This window comes from Dipodomys spectabilis, unplaced genomic scaffold (genome assembly GCF_019054845.1).
Source record: "Dipodomys spectabilis isolate Male_0828 unplaced genomic scaffold, ASM1905484v1 ptg000505l, whole genome shotgun sequence".
NCBI classification, from domain to species: Eukaryota; Metazoa; Chordata; class Mammalia; order Rodentia; family Heteromyidae; genus Dipodomys; species Dipodomys spectabilis.
The window spans coordinates 2,006,367-2,029,791 of NW_024871182.1; the positions used below are offsets into that span (position 1 = coordinate 2,006,367).

General features: G+C 35.0%; 1 non-coding gene across 1 annotated transcript; it reads left to right on the top strand.

Moving 5' to 3' along the window:
• The first annotated feature begins 12,396 nt into the window (after positions 1 to 12,396).
• Positions 12,397 to 12,499, top strand: LOC122099198. Its single transcript, XR_006145868.1, has one exon. It is a non-coding gene; the product is annotated as a U6 spliceosomal RNA (small nuclear RNA).
• The last annotated feature ends 10,926 nt before the right edge of the window (positions 12,500 to 23,425 follow it).

Below are 23,425 nucleotides of genomic sequence, written 5' to 3' on the forward strand. Positions count from 1 at the left end.
TATATACCCTGCTAACTTTTTCCTTTGCCATGAAGAAACTTTTCAGTTTGATGCAACTCTATTCACCCAGAAAAAATGATATTACACCATTCATAAGGAAATGGAAATACTTGTAACAAACCTATATTAAGTGAAGAAAGTCAGACTCAAAGAAATATAGGTTGCCCGCTTTCCCTCATTTGTTGTCATAGAATGTGCCTCTAATTCTACAACTTAACACACTTGGATGGTAAAAGAGAAAACATTGCATTTGGACATGATAAATTACATGGGATTCTAAACATTTATACAGTGAGATCAAAGGAGGATGACCTTTGGAAAGGATCAATAGCTATATGAATATTATCATATAAAATAATGTTCATCAAATTGATCTCCAAGAAATGATAGTGAGAGTTTTTTTTTTTTTATTTTGCTTTTTCCATCTGAATTCGGATGCTGTTATTTTGTTTTAATTTCTGCACCTTTGGTCTTATATATAAGTTTGGAAAGGGCAAGGGGAAACACAGAAATGGTGGGATAAAAGGTAAATAAATGTAGCAGTGCCACTCAATAGACACTACCTTGTAAATGAACTATACAACTTAGGGGGGAGGGAGATTGAAAGAGAAAAACTGGGAGAACATGAGGGAAGAGGTGACACTGTTGAAAAAGAAATGTGCTCATTATCTGACTTATGTAATTGCATCCCTTCTGTACATCATCTTTACAAATTAAAAATGGACCTCATTAACAGGCCAGAGTAGTTATATTAATATTAGATAAGATTGGTTTTAAATTAAAATTGGTATAATGGTAAAAAGAGACTGAAAAGGACATTAAATATTGATTAAGGAAACTCTCCATCAGGGGGATATAACAATGCTAAATATCAATGCCCTGAATCCTAGATCTCTCAAATTCATCAGACAAATACTACTTGCCCTAAAAATATGCATACATCCACAAACAATGTTGGTTGCTTGAACACATCATTCTTACCTCTGGAAGGGCCATCCAGGTCAAAATCTACCAAAAAAATCAAAACCAAATACCTAGTTTGACAAGTTATACCTAACAGCCCATGGAAGGTTCTCCAAAATAGATCATATCTTAGATCAGAAAGAAAATGTGTGAAAATTCAAAAATAAAAATGGAATTACTCATTGTATCCTGTTAGACGACAATGGGACCAAATTAGATCTCAGCATCAAAAGGCATTACAAAAAATTCTGAAACTCACAGAGACTGAATAACACATTGCCAAATCATCAGTGAATCTCTGAAGACATATGGAGGGAAGTTCCAACGTTTATGGAATTCAGTGGAAGTGAACAGACAAAATACTACCTCTTCTGGGACACAAGAACACAGGCAATACTCAGGAAAATTTATAGCTTTGAGTATGTACATCAACAAATTAGAACAATCTTAAATCAGCACTAATAATGCACCACTAGGTCCTTGAAAACCAGGAACAAGCCAATTCAAAAACTGGTAGATAGAAATCATACAAATTAGATTAAAGAAATAAATGAATCAGTCTCAAAAAACATACAATCATAATTGACTTTTATCTACTAGTAGCTCAAAAATTCGCCCAATGAATGTAAATGCAGCTATTTTCATATATAGACTCAACCAGCTCAAACCAGTGAACAAAACATACTTGTAGGATTCTAAAAAACAATGTTTTGTTGACTTTTTAAAATAAATTTACTCTGTTATTAAGTTGATTTATAGAGGTATTATAATTACATGAGTCAGGTAATGTGTACATTTCCTTTTATGAAATGTCTTCAGTTCCCACATATTTTCCCATACCTTCCATTCTTTCCCCACCCATGTGTTCAATAGTTCACTTTCATCAATGTTCAAGGAACTCCACTGCCTCATTTTTTCACCCTTTCCCTCAAGCTCTGTGCCCACCCTCACCTTACTGAAGACGTAGAATGAATATACCATGCATAAGATAAAGAAGACAGAATCATCACAAACTATAAATAACAACAACATACAGTAAACAAAAAACGGACTCTTCTGTTTCCATACCTCATAGTTTGTTTCAGGATGTTTATCATGTTATATAAAGGTAATTGTTTTTATAATAAAGTCAATTCAGAGATTAAGGTGTGATAAACTTATAATTTTCTTTCTATTTATTAATGCTTTTATTTTACAGTAATGTTGTAAGTAACACAATTCAAATCCTAGTGAAATTTGAAGGTTCAGGTTTAAAGTTAAATACTCAGAAGGTCTAATAATTCCATTTTGGCAACCAAACTGAAAAACAGGCATGTTTTATCCTCAGGAATGTCATTATTTCATATGCAAAAAGTAATTTTACCTACATTTTCTCTTATATGATAACATATTTTCTGCTAATCAGAGAGATACAAATAGATTTTAATTATGATATGAAAAATGCATCAATATGAATGAATGAAATCAGGGAGTAGATGGCTCAGAGCAGGGTGGTTTTGTTAAATATTCTCATTATTTTGAATGATCTGGTGTTTCTATATGTATGGAATTATGAATGTATTTTATTTCTGGAGAAGAAAGTTTGATTAATAGATCATTGTCTGATACCCAATGTCTGGAACCTAACCTGAGTCAGAGTGGTATGTGTGTGTGTGTGTGTGTGTGTGTGAGAGAGAGAGAGAGAGAGAGAGAGAGAGAAAGAGAGAGAGAGAGAGAGAGGGTGTGTGCATGTGTGTGGGTGTGGGTGCCTGTCTGTCTCCCTGCAAGTCTGGATTTAGAAGGAAATATCTTATTTCCCTGAGGGTATATAATTAATTCTATTAGGTATACTCCATTAATGACAGCAAATAAAGTTAATTAACATTTTGTGCTATATATTTATGATTGCATGAACAAACTAAAAATTATGTTTGGGGTATGAGTTTTGTAAAAGGTCAGCTGAAATTATAAAATTTGGAATCTTCAGAAAGATATTAATGGCAATCATTTCAGTGTAGATAAATTTTGACAAAACTTGCAGTGATAGGTAATGCGATATCAGAATTCAATATTTATTGATTTTCCATAGCTACACTATTCTATAAATTTGTAAGAAAACAAGTAAAATTATGGAACCATAAAAGTAATGTGATTATTTATTGCAAACCGTTTTACAGTTAGGCCCTGATTGTAAGCGCTAGGATCAACAGAAAAAAACACACAATATACAACATAGAGTTAGATATTTTATAATGAAGCACATTTTAATATACTCCACATTGTTAGAAAGACTAGAACTTTGGGTTAGTTTTATAACCTACCATAATAAGTGATATTGTCCATTTATTAAGCAGAAAGGCTTACTCAGATGTACAAGATTGAATGATTCAGTGTATGTTCAGCTGGTTTTATTGCTTTGGGGGACATTGACAAGACAATGTAAAGGACGGTAGTATGTCAAAGAGAAATGTTTTTTACCTAAAATGATTAAAAGATAGAAGAAGAAAGAAGATGAGAGTCTATTTTCTCATGTGTTTCACTCTGAAGAACTTAATCTCCAGAAGAACTATTCAGGTATGCTCCACAGTCTCAGAGGAATTGGAATGTCATTTTTCTTTAACACATAGGTCTTTCTGGGGCATTCTAAAATCAAATGGCAACATCTTCACCAATGATAATAACTTGTCTAGGGGTGGAAGCCACTAGATATTTCTATAAGTTCTAATCAGATCTCAGCAGACTAAATATTTTATGGAATTCCTATTAAAATATTTTCTTGCAGACTGACTGGGTCATCATAATGTGTATCTGTGTGTTTATATGTGTGTGTTTGAATAAACTAATAAAACAATGTGGCAGATAAAAGTATTAGTATGGCCTTTTGTTTTTCTTCTCATACTATGAAAGCCTATCACAATTCGCAATCAAATCCCATCCAAGATTCAAACATTAATGCTGTCCCAAAATTTCTTTATGCTAACCTAAGTAAATCCATCTCATTTCAGATGGCCATGGTATAGGAAAATTTTAAGTCTTCCAATTACGTTGTCACCAAGGAAACAACGTACAATATTTCTTTTAATAATACGTAGATTGTATAAAATGTTAGCCAAAAAATTGAAGGAGTATACATTATAGGATTTAATTTAAATATTTAGTCACATAAATGGATATTCTTTATCCCCAACTCAGAGCTCTTTTAAACTACATAATTGTTCCACTCATCTATAACCATCTTCCATGAAGTCAGTCCTTGCTGTAAACAAACCAGATGTGGTGAACAAATTAACATGTACACCATTGTTACATGCTGCTGTTCTAAAGCATGGAAGTGAAAGAGCATTTAATGGCTGTAAAGATCTGGTTCTAAGGATTATGGAAAGTGATTACTTTGCACCATAAATAGAAAAATCCACAGATGTTTCAAGTTGTGTTTTGTTGTTGGCATTTGTGAGATATATTTTGGAAAGTCAATTAATGAAAGCAGGCTATTTTGTAAAACTTTGCTGGCTGACACATTTACTGAAATGTTTCAAATGAGAAGACAGACAATAGAGTGGGTAAGATGTGGTATGCAGCTTTAAATACAGACAAGCAAAACAAAGAATGGGATTTTTTTTCCTTAACAAATGCTTTCTGGTTATATTGTGCTATACACTATAATGATGAAATAATCATTTCTTTGGAAAAGTAAGGAGAAAACACTGTCACCTGTTGAATTTCTTTTTAAAGTGAATCTAAAATGTCAAGGTCAAAGAAATTTAAATGCCTTAATAAAATATTATCAAGTATTACTTTCATTTTTGATAAAAAGTTAAAACAAACTGACAGACTGCTCGTCCATTAAGATTTATAAGTTTCGTGCTATATGTGCTATATATTTCCTATTGTTCCTCTTTTTTGGGAGGTGATATATATATATATATATATATATATATATATATATATATATATATTTAGAATGGCAACCTGGTCTTAACCATTACCCACAAAATTTTTGCTTCTCATAGAATCAGAGAGTTTTTGTTTTGTTTTGTTGTGTTTATTTGGTCGTTCATGAGGCTTGAACTCTGGGCCTCGACACTTGTCCTACACTGTTCAGCTCAAGGTGAGCATTCTACCACTTGAACCACAGTGCCACTTCTGGTTTTCTAGTGGCTTATTGGAGATAAGAGTCTCACCGACATTCCTGCCTGGGCTGTCTTTGAACTGAGGTCCTCATATCTCAGCCTCCTGAGTAGCTAGGATTACAAGCATGAGCCACCAGTGCCCAGCCAGAGAGTTTTATTTTATTAAATTAAGACAATAGTAGGCTCATTTTATGCCACCACAAAATATAAACACCAATGACATTTTTCCCTAAAAAAAAACACTCATAAAAAAAATCATGAGATTCAGGGGAAGATGGCAGATGAGAAGCTGAAGGCAAAACAAGCTCTCCCATAGAAAGCATTTTAGTGTTCCAGTGAACATTCTTAGGCTACAGAGTCACACCAAGTGTTTCATCTCAATACAGAGAGTTTGGATAGAGAGGGAAAATCCAAGCAAGGAAACAGATCTGAACACATGCAGCTAACCATGGCTGCAGTGGCAGAGTTGGTAGCAGAGACACTATTGGCAGCCATAACTACAGAGAGAATCCAGGACAAAGGCACCAGATGTGGTGGGCAAGCAGATTTTACACAAAACAAGCAAGAACTGATAAGGAGCAGATATCTTCATTCTGCAGATCATAGACCAGAAACTGCCCAGGAACAATACTCTGGCATGAGTAGAACCCTCATCTCCTCATTCCTTCCCAGGGAGCAGAGGAGGGAAGGCTGCATGTCCCCTACCACTGGAGATCTCCATCTTTGATACTAACAAAGGCCCGGCTGAGCAACTAGCTCCAATTCAGGCCTTGGAAGAAAACAAAAGAGTCATTTAGCAGGTCACAGGAACGTGCCCTGACCTGCCAGGCTCAGTTTCACCCAGGGGAAAGTCAACCAACCCAGACAGAGAAAAATCTGCCCCCTGAGGAGTGACTTTCATCATTGGGTAAACAGAGCCAGAGGCTGCCTCTCCCTACAGCAGCCTAGACAAACAATTGAAACTCAGTAAACATAAACCCTGAGAAGGGCTCCAAGTTGGGCTCTCTGAGAGTCTCAGGAGCTAGCCCAGCAAGGAAAAGCTACTGATTACTGAAAGGCCTCAACTATACCCGTAACCTAGTATTATCACAGCATCTCCAAACTAAAGGAAACTCCCATCTCCCTCTTTTGGGATACTCAAAGCAAATCTACCTCCCACTGAACTAGCCTGGGAAGAGGATCAGAAAACAATGGGATAGGCAAAGCATTTTTCTGCCTGTTCAAACAAACTGACTTAAGAAATCAATCAAGCCGCAGGAAAAACAAACACCACAAGCAGACCAGAGACTCCACCAAGAGACTGGTTATGGACAAGGGAGATACACAATCGTACCATTGCCCCCATCCTCCCCACCAAAAAAATCAAAGAACTCTTTTTTCAAATTTAATTTTATTTTTTATAGTGAGAATACAGTACAGAGGAGTTACAATTACATGGGCAAGATAACGAGTATATTTCTTATCAAGCATTGTTGCCTCCTTGTTGTTTGCCCTTCCCATCCCTTCCCATACTTCTCCCCTCCCTCCACCGATCCTCCTCCATCCCCCACCAAAGGTGTTAAGTTCGTTTTTCGACATAATGAATTGTACATCTCATTGTTGCAATCAAAGAACTTTTATTTGAACCTTTTTAAATTTTTTTTTAATTTTTAAAATTGTTTTCTAGTAATCTTATTTTCCTCCCATAAATTTTATTTTAGGTGTTTACGTGTGTGTGTGTGTGTGTGTGTGTGTGTGTGTGTGTGTGTGTGTGTGTGTGTATCTCTTCTGAACTTTTGGTCCTTTTAAAGTATTCTTTTCATTTTTTTCTGATTCAGTACAGGATGATAGATAAGGATCTAGCTTTAGTTTTGTATGAGTCATTAACCAATTTTGCCAGCACTTTTACATCTATTTTTTATCTCCTTTATCAAAGATTAGGTGCCTATTGGTCTGTAGGCTCATTTCTGGGTTTTCAATTCTATCCCATTGGTCCTGAGGTCTGTTCTTGTGCCAGTAGCAAGCTGTTTTGTTTGCTAATGCTTTGTAGTAGAGTTTGAAATTTGGTATTGATATTACTCCAGCACTGTTTTTTCTGTAAAGGATTGTTTATGGATTCATTGCCTTTTATCATTCCATATGACTTTTTGGATTGCCTCTTCTATTTGCTTGAAGAATGAGATTGAAATATTGATTGGTATTGCATTGAATTTGCAGATAGCCTTGGGAAGTATTGCCATTTTCAAGATGTTAATCCTTCCAATCCAGGATCAAGGGAGTTTTTCACTTTCTAAGTTCTGTTTTGATTTCCTTTCTCAGGTTTTTAAAGTTTTCATCATGGAGATCCTTTACTTCTTTGGTTAAGTTAATTCATTGCTATTCTATTTTTGTGGGGTTATTAAGAATGGAGTTGCTTTTCTGATTTCAGCCACTCTTTTCTCATTGTTGGCATACAGAAAAGCCATTGATTTTTGAGGGTTAATTTTATACCCTGCTAATTTGCCAGAGTTTTGAATCAGCTTGAGTAATTTTGGAGTGGACTCTGTGTGATTCTTTAAATACAAGATCATGTCATCTGCAAAGAGGGAGAGTTTTACTTCATCTTCCCCTGTTTGAATCCCTTTTATGTTTTCATCTTTTCTTATTGCTGTAGCTAGGCATGCTAATAGTAAATTGAAGAGAAGTGGGGAGAGTGGACATCCTTGTCTCATTTCTGAGTTATGAGGAAATGTCTTTACTTTTTGACAATTAAGTATAATGCTGGCTGTAGGTTTGTCATATACAGCCTTTATTTTATTGAGGAATATTCTTTGGATTCCTAGTTTATCAAGAAACTTCATCATAAAGTGGTGTTAATTAATTGATTTGTGTATATTGAACCAGCTTTGCATACCTGAACTGAATCTTGTTTGATCATGGTATGTAATTTTTTGGATGAATTGTTGAATTGTTTGGCCAAAATTTTGTTGAGAAGTTTGACATCAATGTTCATCAAAGTAATGGGTGTATAATTCTCTTTCTTTGATGAGTTCCTGCCTGGTTTTGGGTTGAGGGTTATGATGGCATCATAGAATTAGTTTGGTCGTGAACTTTCTCTTTCAATTTCATTGAAGAGTTGGAGGAGTATTGGTATGAGCTCTGCTTTGAAAACCTTGTAGAATTCTGCTGTAAATCCATGTGGTTCTGGGTTTTTCTAAGAACAGAGGTCTCTTACTGCCTTTTCTATTTCAATGCTTGATATGGGCCTGTTAAGATGGTTTAACTCATTTGATCCTTTTCAGTTGTTGCTGGTGTTGAGTTAAATCTGCTCACCCACTGTGTCTGGTGCCTTTGTCCTGGACCCTCTCTGTTGTATGTACGGCGGAGTGGGTATGGCAGCCACCAATGCTGCCTCAGCCATGGCTACAGCAACTGCTCAGATCTGTCTCCTTCCCTGGATTTTCCCTCTCTAGCCAAACTCTGTACTGTGATGGCACACTTAGTGTGATACTCTAGCCTAGTACTGTTCACTGGAACACTAAAACTGCTTTCTATGCGAGAGATTGTTTAGCCTCCAGGTTCTCCTCCACCATCTTCCCCCACTTCTCATAAACATTTTCTTATTACAGGATTATTCTAGATTATAATGACCAAGATTGACAGAAAGGTGAAGGAAAGTTGTCTACACTTCCATGAGGTTCTGACTTGTGTTTCACAAAATGTTATAAAAGCTCTCCATGAGAAATCTAGCAGCTGCATTTCCAAATATTCTTTGCTTGCTTACACTTTCTGATAATGTTTCAATTCAAGTACTTCTCCTTAGAGTCCCATATCATTCAATGACGCTGTATTAGATCTTTGTTACATCTTGAAGACAGCTCTTGGTGATTAAATTTGTGCTTTTCAAGTTAGCTCTCGCAATTCCATGCACAAAATGCAGACAAAAATTATCTGAAATAAATTTGTATCTGTTGATAGTTAATATGTTTTATTTTCCATTACAAACATAGAATGTAGTAAAAATTTTCACAGAAATTACACTGCACTAGGTTGTGGGCAGATTCTAATGAAAATAATATACTGTGTTTATGTAGAGAATTTGAGCATCCAAAATTTTAGTATGCTTGTGGTCCTAAAACCAATTCTTTACTTATATTGAGTGACAAATACAACTTGCTATATGTACAGTTTTTCTTATATGTTTTTAATATATATTTTATTGTAAAGATACTGTACAGAGGGGTTACAGTTACATAAGTAAGGTAATGAGTACATTTCTTATTGAGCAATGTTACCACCTCCTTTATTTTCCCCTAGTATTCCTTACTTTCACACATCCCCAACACCTCCGTCTACCCCCCTCTAATAGTATCTTGCAAATCTCATTGTTAAAATGAGTCAACCTGTATCCTTTCCTTGTATCTCAAATGAAGAAATGCCTGCTTGTTTTATGCTGATTCTACTTGTGTAGACACACTTAAAAACACTTTCCAAGTCCAAAAGCACAAAATGAAATGCACATCATCTTTTGTCAGTTGGTATAATTGCGTTCTACACATTTATTGACAGGTTACAAATTATTCTCAAATTTTAATACATAAAAAACTTTCTTTTTCCTCATTTTCGTGGCCAGGACATCAGCACGACCTCAGTCAGTATTTCTCACTTTAAACTTTTCATATGGGTTAGTTAAATTTTGACCTGTGCTCCAGTCTTCTGGGGAGTCACTCATCTGCTTAGGAATTGATGCTGGCTGTTGGAAAAGAGCCCAAGGAAGGATGCCATTTAAAGCCTTATAACTTTATTCTTAACAAGGATATTGTCCTACTACTTTGAATGTTGAGAGTGTCTACAAGAGCAAGCATTCCATGGGGAGCAGGGAGACAACATATGACCTATACTTATTGAGATTTCCAAGTGATTTGCTAGCACTTTTACTGCATTGTTTAATTCGAATCTCTCTAAACCTACCAGTTGTAAGAGATAAGAGGAGTGGTAAAAGAACTCTTAGAGACAAATATATCTTCAATACATTTGTTATCAAGCATTCTGTCAAAGGCATATTCAACAAATAGTGAAAATTTTGTTGGCTATATCTATGTGTCTTTCTCCATTTGTGCATGTGTACATGTGTGTACTATGTGTATTTGTGTGTATAGTAACATACATGTGTACATATATGGGCCTATATACACATATATGCATATATAAATAAATATACATATATAAATATATATGCATATAAATATATATCAGGTGTTCAGTGATTTAATATAGAGTTCACATCCAGCACATTGTCCTTATCACAAAGTGTACATGATAAACTGCTCTGAGGATCTGTGCTATATGAGGGGTATCCTTTGTACTTAATTTCCCCATTACCTTGTTTTTCATCCCTATGAACAACTACAGCCTATTTTCCATAGGATAGCTTTGTTTTTGTTACTTACTGATAATAAAAGAAAAAGTTGTTTTTAAAAGAAAAAGAACTTTTAAGTCCCAAGCTAAAAGTATCTTATCAGTTCCAATGATTCGTATGAGATAAAATTTATGAGTACTAAAAGTGAAAAGGAATTCCTAGATCTGTTGTTTTGCCATTTAGAATGGCAAAGAATAATTTCACGTCACTGTTATAACTCCTAAAGAATGCAAGGGTAAGTGATGGTCCCTATCATGTTCCCACAAAACCAGTGGATCTTGAAGGATAATAGTAGACCAGCAGAAATTCTAAGTTGCAGACATGGAGCATGAAAGAGAAAGAGAGGAAATGAGAGAGAGTTAAAGAGAGAGAAAAATATAATACTTAAAGTGCATAACAGATAAACAAGAGGTGTATGAGAATATTCATACTGCTACATTGAGACTCTGCATGTACATTTGAAGGTAGTTGATGTATGATAACTCATCAACATAAAATACAAAGTGATTCTGATAAAAAATAAAAATGACTCAGAAGAAATTATAAATGCAAAAACAGTCTTCACAGAAGCAAACTCTCAGAAATATTTCTTGAATTTGAAAAGAATAAATTGGCTGCAGTTAGTATAAATTTAGAAGTATGACAATTCCCAAAAGTATAAAAATATGTTTACATATTTCATTATATAACCCAAAGCAGAAAGAAAATATTGTTCAGATGATTTTTTAAATCACAGTTTCTCAGGTGCTGGGAAGGTGGCTCAGTGGTAGAGTGTTTGACTTGCATGCATGAGGTCCTGAATTTCATTCCTCAGCACGACATAAGCAGAAAAAGATGAAAGTGGTGCTGTGGCTCAAGTGGTAACACTAGCCGTGAGCTGAAGAGCTGAGGGACAGTACCCAAGACCCAGCGTTCAAGCCCCATAACCAACAAAACCAAAGCAAAAAAACAAAACACAACACAGTTTCTCAATTTTGTGACCTCAATTCTGTAATACCACTACTTCAGCCTAGGGTTAAGATTTTAGGTGTGGACATTTATCAACACTCCTGATTCAGACTCTACTTGATAAAATTTTTAATCAATATTTTGTTTTTAGTTTTCCTCTTTGTAAATTCACATGCTCCTATGAAAAATATTGTGGCTATCCCAATAATATTCTCAAAGTACCTCTTAATCACGAGGAAAAAATGCTATAAATAAAGAAAAAATAATTAAATATTAATGATTACTAAAATAAAAAACAAAACAATTACCAGGGTTTTCAGTTTTTGAAGTGTACATAGTAGATTTTACTATTTTCTCATATTCCTGTACATTTAAAATTGGATAATGCTATGAGTAGCCTTTAAATTTACCCACTAAGATTACTATTTATAGTTCATCTCATCATTTGTATGTGGCTTATATCATTATTTGTTCATCACGAACATATAACTTAAGGGAGCCCTAAAGATTTAACAGAAACTGTGTACTTTAAATCTTAACTCTTCACTCTGCTTCTTTAAACAGTCTTTGCTACTTCTCATTAGTAAAGTTTCTATAAACTCTGAAATGTACATACTCACTATTACTTGCTACTAGAAATATTATATACTTTATTGAAAAATTTTATGACCTGCCAAACAGTCTTAATTTTGTCATATGTAAGCAAATCCTAAAATTAAACATATTTAATACATTAAAAGTTATAACAAACATTAACATTTGCTTCAATGATCACTATGACAGGTGCCTTGTGTAGAATAATTGAATTCCTCCTCCTATACATCTCATGAACAACAAATACCTGGAATTATTTTGTTTTTGACATGTCAATCTTGACTTTATTCTTAAATGTATGCTTATGTAAGAAATAAATGTTTCTAAAATTTCAAAATTCTTACTTTTTGTTGAATTGTCTAGTTTAAGAAAATCAATTACACTTTATATATATAAAAATGTTCTGTGCTCAATCTGGCTGCACATACAATAAAATTGGAACATACAGAGAAGATTAACATCCCTGCACAAGGATGACACACAAATTAGTGAATCGTTCCATATTTTTACAACAACAGATGCTGGAAGGGATGTGGCCAGAAGGGAAGCCTACTGCATTCTTGGTGGGAGTGTAAACTTGTTCATCCACTTTGGAAAGCAGTTTGGAGTTTCCTCAAAAGACTCCACATAGAGCTCCCCTATTACACAGCAATCCCACTTTTGGGCATTCCCCTAAATGATCACAAACAAGTCCATACTAAAACTACCACCACAACAATGTTCATTGTAGCATTATTTGCCATAGCTAAGATATGAAACCAACCCCGATGCCCCTCAGTAGAAGAATGATCAAGAAAACATTCTGTGTGTGTGTGTGTGTGTGTGTGTGTGTGTGTGTGTGTGTGAATGTACACTTACACAACCACTTTGGAAAGCAGTCTAGTGAGTCCTCAGAAAGCTAAATATTGACCTTCCTTATGGCCTACTCATACTAATTCTAGGCATCTATCCTGAACAACAGTTACCAATATTCAATGACACATGCACCTCCATGTTTATTGCAGCACTGTTCACAATAGCCAGGATATGAAAACAACCCGTATGTCCCACCAGAGATGAATAGATCCAAAAGCTGTGGTAACTACACACAACGGAATATTTTCCAGTCATTAGAAAGGACAAAATAATGGCTTTAGCAGGGAAATCAATCAAGTTACAGGAAATTATGTTGAGCGAGGTAAGCCAAAAGCAATAGACGAACGGCACATGGTCTCCATGATAAGTGGATGTTAAATCCAAAATGTAAGGTGATATGACAAAATTAACAACACTTAAGAAACCAAGAACTTCCACTCATCTGATCGAATCACTACTAAATAACCCCATTCTGCTGATCATATGTGCACACTGAAAGGAAACCAGGAGGATGACACAGGACTAGAGGGAATCAGGGAAAAACATACACCAGCGGGATCCATCAGCTGCACTGGACATTGACCAAAATGAACAAAGCAACTCCATGTCACTGCAGGGAGGGAGGGAACAAGTGGGAAAGAGGGAACAGCTGACGTTTTACAAAACAAAAAAATATACATATTTCAAAACAAAGAAGTATGCATATAGAAGAAATAACTCTTTTGCAAAGCTCATAGAACTCATAAATGTTGTAGACCATAATAGACAATTTGCTCCATCAAAGTTAGAATGTGTTTGTGACTTTAACTAAGCATCACTATCCCACAATATTGTGAAATTTGGGAACTTATGTAACCACTTAATCACAATAAAAACATTTGAAAAAATGATGAAGGTGGAAAACTAAGTTGCTCTAAAAAACAAAAAAGGAAAATGTTCTGTGTGTATATGTGTGTACACACACACACTCACACATATACTATATATATACATATATATATGTCTATATATTAATTCTATGCCTCCATCAGAAAGAATGACATCGCCCAATTTGTTAGGAAATGGAAAGACTTGGAAAAAATTATATTAACTGATGTAAGCCAAGTCCAAAAAAACATAGGTCCCATGGTATCCCTTATTTGCAATAACTAGTATATGTCTTGGATAAGCAGAAAAGTTGAAAAGCTTCAGGATTTTGGTTTCTCAATTGGAGAAATGTTTCAGATTTTTCTGCATAGTCTGCTTTAAACCAGGATCCTCCGATTTTTCCTCTAAAGTAGCCAGGTTTTAAAATATGAGCCATTGGTCGACAGCAACTACATTAATATTTTTGCATGCTTGAATGAATTTTAGAGTAAGACATAGATGTTACTTTTGAGAATGTAGGAAAATAGTAATTAATATTTAAGAGATTTTAAAGCATACAAAGCTGAGAATAGAATTTAGCTGATAATAGAATGGAATAAATCAAAATTACCTATGACAGTTTTCAGTCTGTGCACAGAAATGATTGCATTGTTGGAGCCCAAGCCATCAGATAGCTGAGCTCCAGCTGGCTGCTATGCTCATGAGGCCAGCTAGTGCTATTCACAAGAATGTGATGTTGCTGGATGGCAGGGATCAGCTTCAAGTTCAGAACCTGAAATATTTCTATTGATCTAGAAGTGGAAACACACCACGACAGAATGTGATTAAAATGCTGAATGCAAAATCCATTGAGCCCAAGGAAGACAGAATAACTCTTTCTATATCAGAAAGAGTATTCTCTCACCAAGAATCCTGAGCAGAATATGGTGGTCAATGTTTGTAATCTCTGAACTTGAGAGGATGATTTAGAAGTTAGCTTGAGACCAGCCTATGTTTTAGGCCAACAGAAGGACACATAGTAAAATGCTATCTTAAAACAACAACAAAAGTCCCAATAACTGGGAATGTGGTTAGTGGTAGAGAGCTGGCCTCACATGCATGAAGCACTTGATTTGATTCCTCAGATTGACATAAGCAGAAAAATTGGAATTGGTACTGTGGCTCAATTGGTAGAGTGCTAGTCTGGATCAAAGAAGCTCAGGGAGAGGGCCCAGGCCCTAATTTCAAGCCCCACCGCCGGCAAAATTAAACAACAACAACAACTAAATGCAAAATGTTGTTTGTTGAAATAAATATGTTGAAGAATTGTTGATGCTCACTAGAAAATTTTGCTGTAGCCATTCATGATGAACTTTGTTAGGAAAAAGTAAAATAAATTAATGAAATATTATCTGGCATTAGATAAGACATAGTGAGATCTAAAAATGATTGCTGCCTATGGTGACTTGACACAACTAACATTACAGATACGCTTTCTAGATTGTAATTTTTTAAGGATACAATCTGGGTTTTTATCTTTTCCAAAATAATTTTACTGCCGGGGCCCAGTGGCTCACACCTGTAATTCTAGCTACTAAAGAGTCTGAGAACTGAAAGGCTCTGTTCAAAGCCAGTCCAGGGAGGAAAGTCTGTGAGACCCTTATCTCCAATTAAAGGTTCAGAAAATGTGAAGTGGCACTGTTGTTCAAGTGGTAGAATGCTAGAATTGAGCTGAAGAGCTGAGGGACAATGACCAGACCCAGAGTTCAAACACCACAAATGACAAAAAGTAATAATAGTAATAACATTAATTTTATTGTTACTATTAAGGTGTTATATATAAAGGCTACCATTTCATAAGTTTGTTTCTTTGCTCAAAGAACACATATGTATCTTCATTGCCAACCACCAGGATTTGGCCATCTGCTTTCCAGCTGATCTCTGGTGTAGAGGGAATGTGTAATACAAAGCAATATAAACCAGTTCTGACTATAAATAATTTTTCTCTGCACATCCTAAAAATCAATGATGATAACATGAAATAAAAAATCCCTAAGTTTAAAACATTCTTCCAGACAAGTTAAAGGAATCCTGAGAACAAGTATTTTAAGAATAATTTCAGAGAGCTAAATCTCTGGGCCTAGGTTCTGTCTCTGAGATTTATTACTCAAGGCTAGTGCGTGCACTTTGAGCCACAGTGAGGCTTCCACTTATCTCGTGGTTAATTGAACAGAAAAGTCTCACCAACTTTCCTCTTCAACTTGGCTTTGAACTAGGATCTAGAGTTCTCAGCCCTCTGAGTAGCTAGGATTATAAGCATGAACCCCTGGCAACTGGCTAGAATAGTTGCTTACCTGACACAGAAGCCTGTTAATATTAATTGTCAATCATGTTTAACTTTGTAAAATAAACTTTACTGAAATGCCTTACAGTAGAAATAAGGAATAAAATGTGTGTGTGTTACAAAGTTCTTACTAAAGCTACATATTTTACTTGTTTTTTTTCTTTCAAAATTGTGTGTTTTCCAGAATCATACCATATCTTTCCTTGCTGTTTCTTTAGTTTATTTCATACATGCCCACAGCTTCTTCAACTATCATTTCTTTATGTAAAGAGCTTGCACATATCTATTTTCAGTCCAAATTCCTTGTATGCATCTATCATACACATATTCAACTGCCATAAAAACTTGTGAAACAATAGTCACCTCTTCCCATTACTGGATATTAACGTGTAAGTAAAATTTAGGAAAACAAAGAATAACATCAATAAATATAACTGGATTTTAATAGTAGTGTTAAACATAAATTCAATGTTGATTATTTTCGAGCAATTTAATAAAAACCTCAAGGAAAAGAAATCAACTATTTTAAGAGCTGATATTTTGGTTTAAACTCAGGATCTTACCTTCTCACTTAAGCTTTTTCCCTAATAGGTGGTGCTCTATACATGAACTGAAGCTCCCCTTCCAACTTTATTTTGGGGATTATATAGAGATAAGAATCTCATGGATTAAAAAATCAGTTGTCTCCCTATCTTGGGGTTCATTTCAATTAACATCATCTTATATGGTCATATGGTACCATGTACTAGTTACTACAAGGAAAGGAAGTAAAGGAAACAAGGCACCTATGTTTATTTGGGCCTGGTATATTTCACTTAATATAATTTTTTTCACATCTTTCTATTTCCTTACAAATGAGCGATGTCATTTTTCTGACAGAGGCATAGAATTCCATTACATATATACACACACACGCGTATATATACATATACATATATATATATACATAAATATACATATACATCACATTTTCTCTTTTTTTATTGGGAAAATACCGTACAGAGGGTTTGCAATTACATGGGCAATGTAATGAGTACATTTCTTATCAAGAATTGCCTTCTCCTTTATTTCCCCTTCCCATCCCTTTCCATCTGCCCCCACCCCGTGTCCCCCCACCCCAAGGTAAAGTAGTAAAGTTCTTTTTGACATAATGTCTTGAACATCTCATGGTTGCAATGGGTCCACCTATATCCCTATTTAAACAATTTGGTTTTCCCTTCCCCTCCACAAATTATATAAACATCAAATATAGTGAAAACAGGGGTTATACCATGGAGGAAGGCCATACAAAGCAACAAAAAAATAATCTTCTTATAAATATATTAGAAACAAGCAAAAGAAAAAAAAGACGTTTGAAGCCTTATCTTGGGGTTCATTTCGCCTCAAATCAACTTATCTGACAGTTTCTACTTGTCTCAGACATATACTAGTTATTTCAAATAAGGGAAACCATGGGACATATGTTTCTTTGGGCCTGGCTTATTTCACTTAATATAATTTTTCCAAGTCTTTCCATTTCATAATTTCTTTCTAATGTGGCATAGGATTCCATTGTGTATATATAACACATTTTCATGATCAGTTCATCTACTGAGGGGCCCCTGGGTTGGTTCCATATATGAGCTATGTTAAATAATGTTGCAATAAAAATCGTTGTGCTGGTAGCTTAGTATGGATTTGTTTGTGATCATTTGGTAAATGCCCCAAAGTGGGATTGCTGGGTCATAGGAGATCTAAGTGGAGTCTTGGAAAAAGTTATATTACATGAAGTAATCCAGACCCAAAGAAACATAGGTCCTAAGGTTTCCTTATTTGCAATAACTAGTGTATGCCTGGGACAAGGATAAAAGTTCAAAAGCTATGTATATATGATCAGATAAGATGATGTGAAGCGAAATGAACCCCAAGATAAAGGTTTATAATCAAACATGTGATTTTTTTTGTTTCTTTGTATGTTCCTCCCCCACAGAATAACCCCTGTTTTCACTATATTTGAAATCGGTGCCCCGCATCTTGTATACACATTTCCCTAGCTTGGGGAGGAGAAGGGAAAAAACAAAATGTTTAAATAGGGACACAAGCCGACCCATTGTAACAATGACATGCATAAGAGACTCGGTTGAGAAAAGATGATTACAATTTAGGCAGGGAAGCGGGGAAGAAGGGAGAGGCGGATTGAAGTTGTGGAGGTGGGAGGGAAGGGTGTTAGGGGAAAAACAGAGGAGGAGGTAACAATGCTTGATAGAAAATGCGCTCATTACATTGCTCAAGTAACTATAACCCCATTATACAGTAGTTTTACAATAAAATCCTCTTTAAAAAAAAGAAGGTGTCATGTACCAAGCATAGTAGTCCAATTCTGTAATCCCAGCTGATTGGGAAGAAGAAATGACAAGGATCGTGGTCTGAGGCCAGGCCACAGAAATAATTGCCAAGACAGCCATCTCCCATCTCAACAAATGAGCTAGCCATCGTGATTCACATCTGAAATCCTAGCTACTTATTGAGAGGCATAGGTAACAAAGTCTCAGTCAATCTAAGATCACACCTGTGCAAAAAGTTCAAGACCTCAAGCAAATACTATGGACTAGAAGTATGGCAAAAGTGGTTGAGTTGCTTGGTGTTATAGAAGCAAAGTCCTGTCTAGCAAGCAGAGAACTCCTGGATAGAACTCTAGTAATACTCCTCTCTTCCACCAAAAAGCCTAAATAAGTTTGTCTTATTTGAACATCTATTTTCAAGGCCACTGACATCAGAGATGGTGACATTCTGTTTAAAATTAGGTATTCAAAAGAGACAAAGTTATTTAGGCTTTGAAAGAATTGAAAAGGAAGGATAATGCATGTGATTTTTGTTAGCTCCAAATTCTTGAAAACATAAAATGCGTATATCCATGTATGTATGTATATACATGTATGTAAATATATGTCCAAGTAGTTCATCTCTTTTCTCTGTAGCAAATGGTACAAATGAATCTGCATAATCACTACTCAAAGGCATGAATAGAAAAAGAGAAGGAGCAAAGAACTCATATTCAGGAATCTATGGCTAGCCAATAACCCTGAAAATCTTTTACATCAGTTTGTATGGGTTAGTTACTGCAGTACAGGCACAGTAAGGCGACAATGGGATACCAGGCAGAAAAATGAGAGAAATGAGAGATGAGAGATACAAATGGTTCAATATTCTTTCTGGTGAGTAAGTAGAATTTCCAGTGTGTGTGTGTGTGTGTGTGTGTGTGTGTGTGTGTGTGTGTGTGTGTGTATTACATTTTCTTTATTCATTTCTCACTTGAGGAGGTATCTGGGCTGATTCAGTAAGCATGATTGTGCTGAAACTTTAACTATATCCTGGTTTGTAAACTTGCAGGTAAATGCCTAGGAGTAGAGTTGATGGATAATAAATAAGTAGGTAGTCAAAAGAGAGGTGAAGGGAGAAAAGGTAGAATGAACAAGAGGAATTGGAAGAAGTGCAGAGAGGAATCCAGTAAATTTCCTACAAAATTAAGAAAAGTGAAGGAAGATATTCATAGAGGAGGGATGGATGAAAATGTTGGAAGGGTTGGCATTGATCAAAGTATACTGTATGCATTAACTGCTTTATTTAATGATAACTCAAAATAATGATTAAAAATCATGTTCCTAAAATGTTATGCTATTAGAAGCAAAGCATGAGAATGTGCTTAGATCATCTCTAGGGTCTATACATCTTTTTTTGTTAGGATGAGTATTAGAACAACAGTAATGATGCCTATTATCTGAAGAAAATTTAATGATTTCCAGGTATTTAAAATAATCATTTTAGGAGATATGGCTCAAGTGGCATTGGCTACCACATGACCAAAGCTCTCAGATATTGAATTCAAGTCTTGATCTCGAACATAAGTAAAAACAATCAATAAAAGTCAAGCACTTTCCTGGGCACTGGTAGCTTATGCCTTTAATTCTAACTTTAATCAGAAGGCAGAGATCTGGGGATCTCAGTTCAGTATCAGCTTGCATAGTAAAGTCTGTGCGATTCCAATTCACTGCCAAAGAAACCTGGAAGTGGATTCGTGGCTCATAGCCTACAGCATAAAGCTCAGGAACAGAACCCAAGCCTTGAGTTAAAGCCTTAGAATAGTGCGTATATATACAAAAATGAAGTAAGTCACTCAAGTTCTCAACCTTCCATTTCCCTAATCTTAACTCTAATCCTGGTCAGAACCCTAAGAGTAACCTTGATGATAATAGTAACCCAATCCTAAAATTAATGGAAATTACTCGAGTTTAGATACATCCTTACAGATACCCATTGTCTTTGAAATGCTTTTCAATTTGCTCCAAATCCTACAAATTCCCTAACTTGGACTCTGAAATCTATCTTGTTCCCTATTAGGAATCATTAACCTCAAATCCTCATATCATGAAAAATACCATAGTTTCCATTGATCTTAACTTTTACTGAACTCCTGTATATCCAAAAAGAAGCTGTGAGTTTACTTAAAATCTACTCTACTTCCAAACCCTAACTATATATCTAAACCTTACTAGAAACCTAACTCTAAATTTAACACTATTGAACCCTGAATAGGAAAATTAGGGAAACTCTGTAATTTTTGTTAAATTTCTCACTTAGTTTACTTGAAAGTTTTAGTAGAAACTCAGTTTTACCTTAAAGCTTACCATTCCCTAACCCTAATCCTAAACTGAATTAGGAAAGTAAACCTAAACCGAGAACTAATGGCCTTTGGAGTCTAAAAGCCACACAAATACATTAGTTTTTATTCATCCTATCTTCAATTCAACTCATCTTTCTAAAGATAGTTTGTATTTCACTCATCTTGTCTTTATTGTAACCCTAACCCTAACCCTCACCCTAATCACATTCTAATCTTAATATTATTAGCAGTTTTCTATTTCACATTCATCCCAATTGTAACTCTACATGTTATTCCAAGATTTACTTTGTTTGACCCTAAATTTTCCATTTCCCTAATGTTTACACTAAGCCTAGCTGGAACTAAATCCTAACTTTCACCCTAATGTTAATCCAATTCTAATGTTTAAGAAAAATACTCTAGTTTTTAATCATTCTAATGAATACTCCAGTTTTCACTCTGGAAATGAGTTTCAGTTTGCCCTAATTCCCACAAATTTTCTCTACCTCGAAAATTATCTTGTTCCCTAACATGAGCCATTATATTGCTTGTCCTCACATTCTCTTACCAGGAAAAATACTGTAGTTTCCATTAATTCTACCTTTTCCTGATCCACTGTATCTGAAAACAGTTTCAGATTTACTTAACATCTAGTGCATTATTTAACGCTAACTCTCAACCTAAACCTGGCTGGAAAACTCTCATTAACCACTACAAGAATGATCACTGAGAAATAAATATAATAATAATGTTATAGTTACTATTCAGCCTCATATATTTGCTTCTACATGTTAGTGAACACAATTTTATAATAAAAGCTTTCTTATTTGTAACAGTAAATATAATCAGAAGAAAATACTGACCCTAATCTTAATCCGAATTATATGATAATACTAACACTAACACAAGTACACTAGTTTTCACTCATCCTTCCAAACATAGGTTTCAATTTTTCCAATATCTTAGTCATTTTCTAACCCTAAACTTCATCTTTCTTAACTGGAACATTGAGAGGAACCATCAGCCTAATTCTAAGTAGATTCTAATATTAATAGCAATACTCTAGTTTACATTCATTCTAATACATACCAGGCTTATATTAAAATTTACCTTCATTTTGACCCTCATTATTTTCCTCCTTCACTCTAAGCCTAACCATGGCTGGAATCCTAACCACAAACTTGACACTAATCGTATCCCAATTCTAAAATTTATGAAAAATGCTCATTTTGTGCAATCCTAACTGAAATTCCACTGGTAATTCTTGAAATAAATTGCAGGTTATCTGTAAACCCTACAGATTTTTCACTCTTAACTCTGAATGTATTTTGTTCCATAACAGGAATCATTATACCCATTGATCTCAAATCCTGATTTTATGAAATACATTGTACATCCATTATCCCAGCTTTTCCTGAATTCCTAGAATTCCTAAAAAAATGTTTCAGCTTTACTTAATATTTAACATTTCTTTTTATTTTCTTTTTGTTGGTCGTGGGGCTTGCACTCTGGGCCAGGGCATGATCCCTGAGTTCTTTAGCTCAAGGTGTGCATTTTACCAATTGAGTCACATCACCGCTTTTGTGTTTTATGGTGGTTAATTTGAGATAAAAGTCTCATGGACTTTCCTGCCTGGGCTACCTTTGAACTGCGATCCTCAGAAAACAGCTTCCTGAGTAGCTAGGATAATAGGCGTGAGCCACTAGTTTAACCAATTTCTTTACTCTATCCTCAACTCCGGTTAACCAGAAACCTAATCCAAATCACCTTCTGATTTAACACCAAATGGTTAATGTAAGGAAAATTGTCAAGATTCTATTCAATCGCACATTTTTTGGGCTTCTACTTCTTATTGGAAAACTAAAATTTACCTTAAAGCTTATCCTTCCCTAACCCTAACCGGAACAAAAAGTATCTCACACTTTAAACCAAATTATATCTGAATGTTTAAAGTATCAGAGACTGGATTTCATTCATTCTTGCCATTCATTCTTCTTAAAATGTGTGGCAGTTTTACACAATGTCTTACATGTTTTTCTCATCTTAACCCCGCTCTAACTGGCACACCTTGCCTAATCCTAAACCTACGTATAACCAAATCATCATGTTAATAGCAAGCCACTTTTTTCATATTTATCCTAACTCTTGCTCAGTCTAAATTTTACTTGCATTTTGAACATAAATTTTTAAGTGTTTTTCTATTTCCTGTCAGGTTTTATTTTTCATTATTTTTTAAAAATTTTATTTTGTTGAAAAGATGCTTTAAAGAGGGATTAGTTACATGTGTATGGTAAGGAGTACATTCCTTGTTGAGCATTGTTACCCACTTCTTTCTTGTTCTCCCACTATACTGTCCCTCCCCACTTCTCATACCCCTCCCTCCCCATGGTGTAAACTTCATTTTCAACATAGTGTCTTGTGAGTATCTTTGTTGCAATGTCTCATCCTCCATTTTCAACATATAGTCTTGTGAGTATCATTGGTGCAATGGGTCATCCTGTGATGAACCTAATTTTCTATTGCTCTAATCCTAATTCTAATTCTGTCTGGGATCCTAACCCTAACCATAATAATAATGATAGCTCAATTCAAAAGTTAACAAAAATATTCAGGTTTTTATTCATTCTAGTAACTCATTGTACATCTTGAATTAACTTGCAGTTTAGCTTAAATGTTCCAAATTAGTTTATATGCCCATATATAAAGATGTAATTTATGTGACAAACAGAAGTTCTTTGGAGGTAGGAGTA